The sequence below is a fragment of the Euwallacea similis genome, chromosome 21 (genome assembly GCF_039881205.1).
Source record: "Euwallacea similis isolate ESF13 chromosome 21, ESF131.1, whole genome shotgun sequence".
NCBI classification, from domain to species: Eukaryota; Metazoa; Arthropoda; class Insecta; order Coleoptera; family Curculionidae; genus Euwallacea; species Euwallacea similis.
Window position 1 is genome coordinate 1603242 of NC_089629.1, and position 10310 is coordinate 1613551.

Here is a 10310-nt window from a genome sequence, read left to right on the forward strand (position 1 = left end):
CGCCTAAAACTAATTGAATTATTGGTTTTTTATTACTGCGGTGATGAGCAATCTAGAAATTACTCATATAGAAATTTTCCCTTGGCGTGGACACCTACATCTCTTTACTTGGCAAAAATCTTACTGGTTTTATTTATTTGAGAAATTTAATACTATTTATGCCTCTCAGATTACTTCGTTGTTCTCTATTAATAAAATTAACGAAATAAAGACACAAATTTATTTCTCCGCAATTTCCTTCAGCACATTTGCGAACTATAGAAAATAGATTGTAACTTGGTAGCGGGGTTCTCTTATTAATGAAAGTGTCCTGTTGGCAACAAAATGTTCTTTCCAGAGCTGATTGCACCAAAACGAAACTCATCGACTGCTATAATGACAATGTCGGATGTCGGCACAATATGTCTCGAATATTGCATCCTCTCGTTCTTGAGCACAATGCATTCATCTAGCATTGTTTAGCGAACATATTGCCACTTTACAATTCGCTTTGCATGTGAAGCACAAGTACCCAGCCGGTCAGACATGTGTCATTATTGTTTAGCTGAATGCTGAACTTATTGTTTTACCGACCGACCCAACCGTTTAATCTCGGACATATTTTTGCCTCGTTCGCTGCCATTGTTTGCTTTTTTGCTTCCGGATTTCACTAGGCCTCATTATGTCTTTATGAATCTCCTATACGGCCGTTTTCGGTTTAGGTCAGGGAAAAAAAGAACTGGAATATTCGCCCGAAAGTCAATAATGTTTTTCAACAAATTGACTCAGCACAAGCGGAAAAATGTTCTCTTTGGCCCTTTTGAGCCCTCTGTGTACGGTTCCCTTTTATCGGCCAGTGGCGTTACTGCCCCTGCAGAGTTTTACTGCCTGTATCTCAAACAACTGCAGGAAAAATAAAAGGTGAGTTAACAATTCGTGAACTTATGTGTTTTCTGACATAGGAAGTTGACCTGAAATTCGGCATTCGACTGCAAAATTACTAGGAGAAATACGCTACAACTGCCTCTGAAAGTGTGTCGTATGCTATTTCCCTTACGAGCCTGATGGGATACAACCGTCGAATTGGAAAAATTCGCCATTAAGTTCTTCAGATACTCGGGTCCTTTGATCTCTCTATCCACACATAAAATATTGGATCGGGGACGGTCGGCCTGTATATATGTTTAAGCTTATTAAACATACGAGGTCCTTTTTTCAATAGAATTTTCCCTCGGAGCGGTAACTACTTGAGCTTTAAGTCTGTAATTAGAGCTTTCGTTGCTGTAATGGTATAGGGCATAGTTCTATACAAGGGATCGCGTACGGAGAATGTATTGTCCTCCACAAAAGGCGAGACATTCAAATTAAGGCCAGAGCCAAAAAAGGCGGAATAACAAATTTAGTAATTAGAAATAAACAGGTTAAATTCCGACTACCATCGCGGTTGAAGAGACACCTGAACTATAACCATACCTGCGGCTAATGATCGAATTAATTGTGTTTTTAAATAGGTTTGGGATAAGACGGATTGCACTCATTTTAAATTACACTCATGTGCCGTTCGCATAACTGCAGGTGACTTAAATGTCACATTTGAGCAGTTTTAAATATCCTGTAAATGAAAAGGCAGTGGAGGTACCAGTAAAGCAGAAACGTGGGATTAATTCCTGACGTAGTTGTTAATAAATTTTTATGAAACATTTGCCCCGTTTTTGTTCAGGCTGGATTAAAATACCAATTTACGTTTGTTATGGAATGAAAAGTCACGAAACGTTCGCTGTCGGATTACTGACAGTTGGGACAATTCTGATGTGCAGCGGTTTTGAAATGCATTCAACAACAATTTATTAACAAAAAAGAACTGAAGCGTTCCGAAAAAACTTGTTAGAAAAACAGCTCATAATCATTGAGCCGTTGCCAATAAGTGTGATTTCATAATTTTAAAATAAACAGAAAAAGTACTTTGGATAAATAGTAACTGGAAAAAAATGAAGGAAACTGCGAAATTGCACTAAATTGTGAAATTGAAGATAGCCACGATTTTCGGTCCTATCAGCTTTCGTTTCATACAAATCCAGCAGTTTTGCGCAAATGGTATGTCTCTAAAATTTACAAGGAAACATGGGCATACTCTCAAGATTCCTGCAAATTCCTTTAGAGTTCAAAACAGACTTAATAATTTAGGAGGTTAAGTAGATGTGAGAATAAAGCACCTTGAAAACCCGAAATACTCTAAGTTTTAGCAGAGAATCGTAAATAAAAGTTAGTTGAACGACAGAAGCATTTTGCCAGGTCCTAAAACCCAGCCGCAGAGCCGAATGTATTTTGGGCATAAATCACTAAAATATAAGGTAATACAACACGCTAAGTACGTGACACCATAAGCTGATGATATATCTTATAAAGCTCATATTATTAAAACTGGATTCTCCAACTCTATTAATCAAGATTTTACAAGCCATATTTAAGAAAGTCCCGCTAACACACTCGTTATTGTTAAGCACCCACTGTTATGTAAATGCTTCACGACACTAAACAGCGTTTTTTTAAGGCCGATTTAACCGTCTCCGGCTATTTGTTATCATTTGCATTGATGTGTGCCAGCCATGTAGCGCAATGAATGCCACGGAAAAAAATGCGTTTGTCCTGGTGCAGTTCTGTTTAATCAAGATACTGTCAGCGGTCAGTTATCTTTGACCAAGTGTTGACAGGCATTAATAAACTCCACCCTAAAACAGTAATGTAAACATAATTTGTAATTAAACTATATTTTAGGGTTGCCGATGCAGAAGGGGTGGTTTCATGACTGCGGCCGCACAGTGTCATTTAGCTGAGTGCATTCTCTAGTCGAAAACGGTTGTCATGTCTACTAATCCTGGTTTACGTGCACACGCGAGTTAGGTCATGTTTTTCCGGTAATAAGTGATGCGGAAGCCGAAAGTGTCCCCGACTTTTACCATGATCCACTTTCCATTAGCTTTATTGTTTACTTGATAAATTGGCTTTTCAGAGTACTTGCACAAACATGTAATCGAACTAAAGTATTGCTTTACAGAGGAATAAGAGTTTAGAGCATTTGGCATGAACTCAAACTTCTATGACAATATCATGTTTGGGGCGTGCCGTTATTGTGCCCTTTGGCACTGAAAACAAATATCTTAGAAACAATATAATATCCAGTTTGGATACAAGCTATAAATAGAGGTCTATTTGGGAATCTCAAACATCCATTAGACAAAATACATTAAATTGAAACCGCGAATATCGCCTTACATGTAAGCAAACTCTGTAGGACCTAAAACTTGGCTGAAATAGAGGGGTATTGTGAAATAACGTAGTAGATCATATAAAACTTCTGTCAAAAGAGTTTTATTATTTAACTAGATCTGAATCATTTCCTTGAAATATACGAAATGCCAGGTCGAAAGGTGGATAATATTAATTTACAACAGAAAAAGCTTTAATTAACTCTGACCCCAACTGGCCGTCGGGAATATCTGAACTTCAAAAGAAAATCCTGAAACCACTAGTAGTCGCGAAAATTTGTGATCTGGAATTTCGAAAACCACACTAAACCCAAACTCGCCCTAATTTTACACTGAACTCACCCTAATTTCACTTAATGAGGTACTTCAGCTTAAGCAGTTTAGCTGTGGAAGGGAAAATATTTGAAGACGTATTAGGAATTATCAGATCAATGGATTGAGGATAATCTGGCGAAGAGCTTGAATCTCTAGGTTGTTTGAAGCTGTGTCTTCATCGAGACAAACATGAAAGCAAGTTCCATCAATTGGCTACATTTGGTGTTAGAGTTTAAGGCACTTAGGTGCTCTGCCATCGGCCAAAGCGAACCCATAAGAAATATAAAGGCGCATATCTCCTTCTACCTTCACTTGAGACGGTATAAGATGAACAAAGGCAAATCTGCCTTTAAATACATCTCTAAAGAGTTTTACGGTTTATGGTAAAAACTTTATTATCTTCCAATTATTTTCAGATAATTATACATGTAGGAGACGCACAGAACGCACTGCTCAGGGGCGCGTTCACAGTCATTGCGGAGCATATGTTGAATGCGTCCCACGAGTCCGCTGCTCGACAAAGTAAACGGAGGATATACTGTGAACCAAGCAGCCTCCTTGCTCGTTACACTCGGTATAGGTCCGACGTTATTTTCTTCACCCCGCACCTCTCTATTGACTAAACTGACCGATACAAGCCCAAGGCGTTCGGGAATATCGACTAACGACCTCCCTAATAACGCAAACGTCACGCGTTCGATTCACGAACTGTTAGCGACAATTTACTTTAACGAGCTATGTTTATGGACCGCATCAGTTATTACTTCATAGTTCTTGATAGTTTACAAAAAAAATAGATTCACTTCCCATAGTTCAAATTCCTAATGTTTTATTGACTTGACTCTACCAGGGATGACAGAACCTTTTGATGCCGGACAGTGATTATTTGCTGATTAAATTCCACGTACGGAATTGCAATCACCTGCCCTATGAAATCTATTATTACCAATATTATAACAAATTACCAACTCGAAACAACGCAGTTATGTCGTTCCAATTTGCGCCCAAATCTCGCTAATAAATTACGGTTTTCCCATGTTGGTGTGGTTTACATAGTTCTACCTACAACAGGTGTATGTGAATTTTGATGTAGTTGCCTTGTTCGATAATGTGAGTGGACAAAAACGGCTCAAAGTGGGCTTAATTTGCAAAGTCACGCAGAGAATGCGGATTTGCATGGGAAAATCTACTATTATGATTTTTGGACGCTCAAAAAAATTAGGAAATGTTCCATTGAACAATAGCCCATTGGAAATGCTAATTTTGATCAAGCTGCAGCTTTCTATAACCTCTCAGAGCGAAATTGAGTGGTTTGGTTTACTTTAATCACGATGGGCGTGGTGTTATTATTAACTCACACGCTTTCCCCCGTTTTTATCCTTCCTTGCTTTTCTAACAGCGGAAAAACAACAAAAGTCAAATTGATTTAGATCTGGTCTCCCTGCAGTCCAAATGGGAAAACGTCGTTCATTAACATTTATATAATCGTAATGTAGAAAAACAGAAAAATATAGGAATTTTTCTGTGTACCATTAAGTAACCTGCTGTCAATAAACACCTACAAGTCAAAAATTTTCTAATCCATCGGCTAATTTTAGGAATTTTTAGCCTTTAATCTCAATTTTCTGATTTGAAATGTAACATTATTAACACATCTAACAAAGGAGCATTCAACCAAACCCACTTAATTCCACCCTCGACCAATTCTCCAGTGATAAAAGTGATAAAATAGTCAATTTCTCGTTTAGGCCATTCTGTGTAGTGTCAATTACTATTGTTAAACCCCACATAACGGCGTTCACGACAAGCTTCCTCGATCGTTAACATGTCCGTATCATTTTAAAGTTAGATTAACAGTCAATTGCAGTTCAACACTAACCCTATGCTGGAACGAGGTTTATATGACTGCATTAGGTGTTAAGGAAATTTACAACAGCTGCGAATTTGGAGTAGAAAATGTGAGGAAAAGTGGAGTAATAATTAAGAAACAATGTAGCAAAAGTGGGATTTCTTGGAGAAAGAAATAAAAATGTTATCGCCCATCTGCACTCGGGCTGGCAGTTATAACTCGAGAGCACAAAATGATCCTAAATGAAAATGCTTCCAGCAGTAAAAGTTGAGGCGAAATGCTTACACTTTCGTTTATTTAAGGGATGCTGAACATTCCTCGAGAACAGTAAGAGCAGTGGTGCAAAACCTTCGAAAGCACCACAAGAAAATTCCTTATTCTTGACCAATTGAGACTGTAGGTCTCGCACGTAGTACAGCACGACATGAACCCTTTGTGAAACTTTAATTAAGAACTAATGTTTTGCACGAGTGCTGTTAAGAAAACGCGGAAAAGCGTTGGAATATTGACGGGCTTCGAGGAAACTGCATTCAAAGTGGCAAAATTGCCGAACTAAATATGTCTTTTGAGTTTGCTTCGATCGTAAATAAGCGGAGTTTTCAGTTTCGTTAACTGAAAATGGCGGCAATGTCGACTTTATTGCTTTATAATATAGATCGTTTAGCGAGAAGTTGGTTTTATTGATGTTTTATTAAGAACTTTGAACACGTTTGGCGAAGCAATAGAGAGGCAGGCAGAAAGCAAGCATATTTTACACCAGATTAAATCAGAAAGGTTTAAGGGCCTCACGAGATCTTATTCTCTAATATATGGGAGGAGCATATTCCCTTTTAATCGAATATGGAGCTTGACATTCAGAGAATTGAATTCGAATTTCGCTGTAGATATATTAAAAACATGCACGATGAGCTTTTAATTGGAGACAGAACGTCTTTAAGCACTCAAACTGAAATGGAAACAATTTCTTATGAAAAATGTTGGAAAACATATCAAACCTTATAGATATGAGTTAATTCTAGTTAATGCGCAGTCATTCGGTACTGAACATGGCAATGTGATCATCTACTGCTCAGAAATTTCTCCTCCTGCGGCAACCAGCCGAAAAGTATGGGGAGCAGATGATTACTTAACCGTTTATGGACGAAAATTGGTATTAATTTTGGACCGTTAATGGTAGCAATTTTGGAGGCACCCTGCTAATTTACCAGAATCTAATCCCTCGTAAAGAACTTCCAGAACTTGTGTGAAACTTGATTAAAAAAAGATGAGTGGTCCACGAACGATTTTTCCATAAGGATTAAAAGTTTTAAGTTAATCCCCCAGGCATCTTATCTTTAGTAGTAAAAAGTTAATTTAAGCGAAACCACGGTCACTGCTCTATTCTATAGGTTAAAAAGCTGACTATTTGCAAAACCACCGCTCTTCCTCCCGCTGTCTTAGTACCAGCAAGATTCCCGGCAGCCCACGCTTTTTTGGAATCCTCTACCAGAGCCAAAGGCTTTAGTACTAAGAGGATTATGTGGGAGTGACCATCGACAGCGAATTAATCTGGAAAAGTCATGTGGATAAAACGTGCAAAGACGATACGGTCTGTTTACGGTGCAACTAAAGTATCTCGAGGCCTAAACCGAGATGAAACTTGTGTGTGTAGTCTCAGCTTAAGTCTCGAGTTACTGTTAAAACTCGGTCTCAGTTTGGATCTTGTAAATTGAGATCCAGACCTACATAATCCCGACTCGTAAAGATTTTTTCGTATTAGGTACAGTGTTTTTCCTACGAGCGCATGTGAGTTAACTTTATTTTCTTCTGCAAATCCAATTACGTATTAGCGTGCGGTAAAAAAGTATACCCACGCAAATTTCAAATCAAATTCAGATTGGGATTTCGTAAACCGAAAGAGATACGAAGCCAGCGACACGAGGTTTCAGAGACGAGCAAATTAAAATACACAAGAGCTTGTTAAGGGCGCCTTAATATCGAACGAGGGCATTACGATCAGCTTATGTTTATCATAAAATCACTCGCAAACGCACGAACCACCTCGGATGCGAGTAACAAAGAAAAAATCAAAAGTTCAAATGTCTGAATATCAAATTTGCCATTTCGATTCGGAATTTTTAAAAACAATAAAGCCAATTTGTTCATTGTTTTGTACCATTTCCATTGATATCGCCACAAAGGCGTCACATCGAAATAAATCGGAAAAATTACTCGGAAAATTGTGTTGGAAAACGACTTAATACGCCGCAGTTAATAATCGATAATCCCATAAATTTTATTGCGGTCCAAATAATTGGCAAACGTGGAATCCGATGAACGCATACCAGGAGTGTTTCAAATTTACTAAGCGAGATCCACCACAAATACAAATTTATCCCTCTTTGCTGTCGTTGAGGCTCATGTCCCTCAGTGTTTACCTAATAGTTGAGTCAGTACATACCTACTTCATATTACGCAATTTTAGAACTTTCAAAACGAAGAAAGCTGCTGAAGATCATACGAGATTAGCTCATGGGACGTATCTAAGACAAGGTGGAAATATTAACAATGTGCCACCGGCGACAAGCTGCAAAGTCTTCCAATACCAGCAAATTAACAACTTAATGTAAATTTGCATTTAGTAGGGTTTTTAGTCTAGTACTTACTTCGCTTTACGCACATACCAAGGTGATTGATAATGAAGGTGCAGTGACTCCAAGAGCTTGGATCGTCTTCCAGGGATGAGGGTTTGCCATCAAAAAAACTTAAAGATTGTGAATCTAAAAGTTATATGAGGTGTTATGTAAGCACGTAGCTAAACTTCAAAGGGCGATATTTGAGTGATTCTAAGACGAAGAGTTTGTATAATCATACATAGGTTCGGCAATGCTTCATTTTCAAGACACGGCCTTTTTTTATTGTTTTTTCGTAAAAATCTTAATAAAACTAAGCAAAAGGAGATAAACACTTTCTAGCTTTCAAAGTTTTTTTTTGTAGTACATTAAAAACTGTTACCAATTTTCAATATCATATTACTTTACGTCTTTCGATTATTTAGGATTTTCTTTTATATGTAACGATTAAAAAAACGTTCAACACCCTGTATCTTGAAATGAAGCATTCCCGAACTTATATTTATATAACCTTTTTATCTTACAAGGATATGCTAAAGTGTTCCTCTCAGGGATACAGTTCATACTTTCCAAATGTGGAAAGGAGTTTATATATAGTGCATCCCTGGAATATTAGCCGCTAACTCTTAAAGAATAAGAAAAAAAATTATTTATTCAAATTTATAAAATAAAATGATACGATTTTTAGACATTTCAACTTTTATATTTTTTCTGGATTTATTAAACAACCAAAACACATAAGAATGTACAACTCTTAATTGTTACAAACTTTAGGATGATAAGTATCGTAAAAACATACAAAATATAGAATAACTCGACATCTACTACAACATAAAATATAAACGAATCATTTTTACATACACATGAAGTTTGTAATTTTTCAGTTGGAAAACATACATCATTAACATTAAAAAATATTTGTCGCTCTTCACCGAGCTTTGAAGTAAACCAAACATATTGTATCATGTTGGAGAACATTTCGCTTTAAATATCCTTTGAAATGAGTAACTGTACGGAAAAAAGTGAGAAATTCATTAAAAAAACGACTAACACGAGGTTCTAACCTATACCTGCACTATTCACAACCATTAATATTTACCACTAGACTACGCTCACTACTTCAAAAGTATTAAACTTACATGGTATGTGAGGCAGCATCGAGATTTCAAACGCGCTTTTCTCCTTATTCTTTGAGAGTTAGCGGCTAATATCACAGGAATATACTGTATACAGGGTGTTCCGGAATGATGGTTAAATTTTTTAACAGGTCATTCTACCAGCCATTTTAAGGGGAATCTTCGTATGCAATTTTTCAATTTGGGTCCTTCCTGTCGAGATATTCAAGTCTCAAAATGGCGGAAAATAATCGTTTTTTTCTTTTTTCTTAAGAACGGTTATACTTAGAAATTCCAATTTTGGTACACATTACCAGCTAGTCCAACGCTGTATATGGTTAAATCGTCATATTTTGATCTCAGGAATCTACGGTAACTCTGCGTACATGGAATATTGGGATACCCTGTATATACTCCTTCACACATCTGCAAAGTATGGACCGCATCCCTGAGTGGAAAACTTTAGCATCTCCTTGTTAGAATAACTCAAAGTTTGGCCACGTACTTAGCTAACCCCTGTATAGTACTACTGACGGTATAATATATATAAATTTCGTAAATCTTCTTATCGGGGAGAACGAAGGACTACAATGGAAGAATAAATTGAAAATTACTCAATACAAATTTCGTGCATCTTGCAAAAAACACCAGAAACCCTCGTATACAATTCCCCACTAAAATTTATACAGCCGACATGGGTATGGACGATGTAGCATGAACTAGGTCAACGGATAGGGTTTATGTCGGATTTTTTAGTTTATTTGTAGTTATATTTTCAGAAGTGGCGTACTTGAGCCGTAAATAATGCGCGGAAAGCCCGTATCGTTAAAAAGTTTAAAATGCGAATGGAAAGCACAGTTTTTTGCCTGGTTATTGGGAAACGTTATAAAGTCAATACCAGGACTTACAATGTCAGGAAATAAAAATTATTATCCATTTTCACATACGACGATTTGCGTTTTACGAAATCTGAATGAAAGGCGTCAAATGTCCCTACCATAAAGAACAGAATTTATTTTGCACTTAGACAAGAAATGCCTTAATGTCCTATCAGTCCAGTAAACATTAATTTACCGTATCAAGTCTGCCTGCCAAGAACACACCTAATCCACCGCTATAAACTTTGGGCGGTGTACTGATAGCTTGGAACTTTGAAGGCAAGAAACGTATCAGG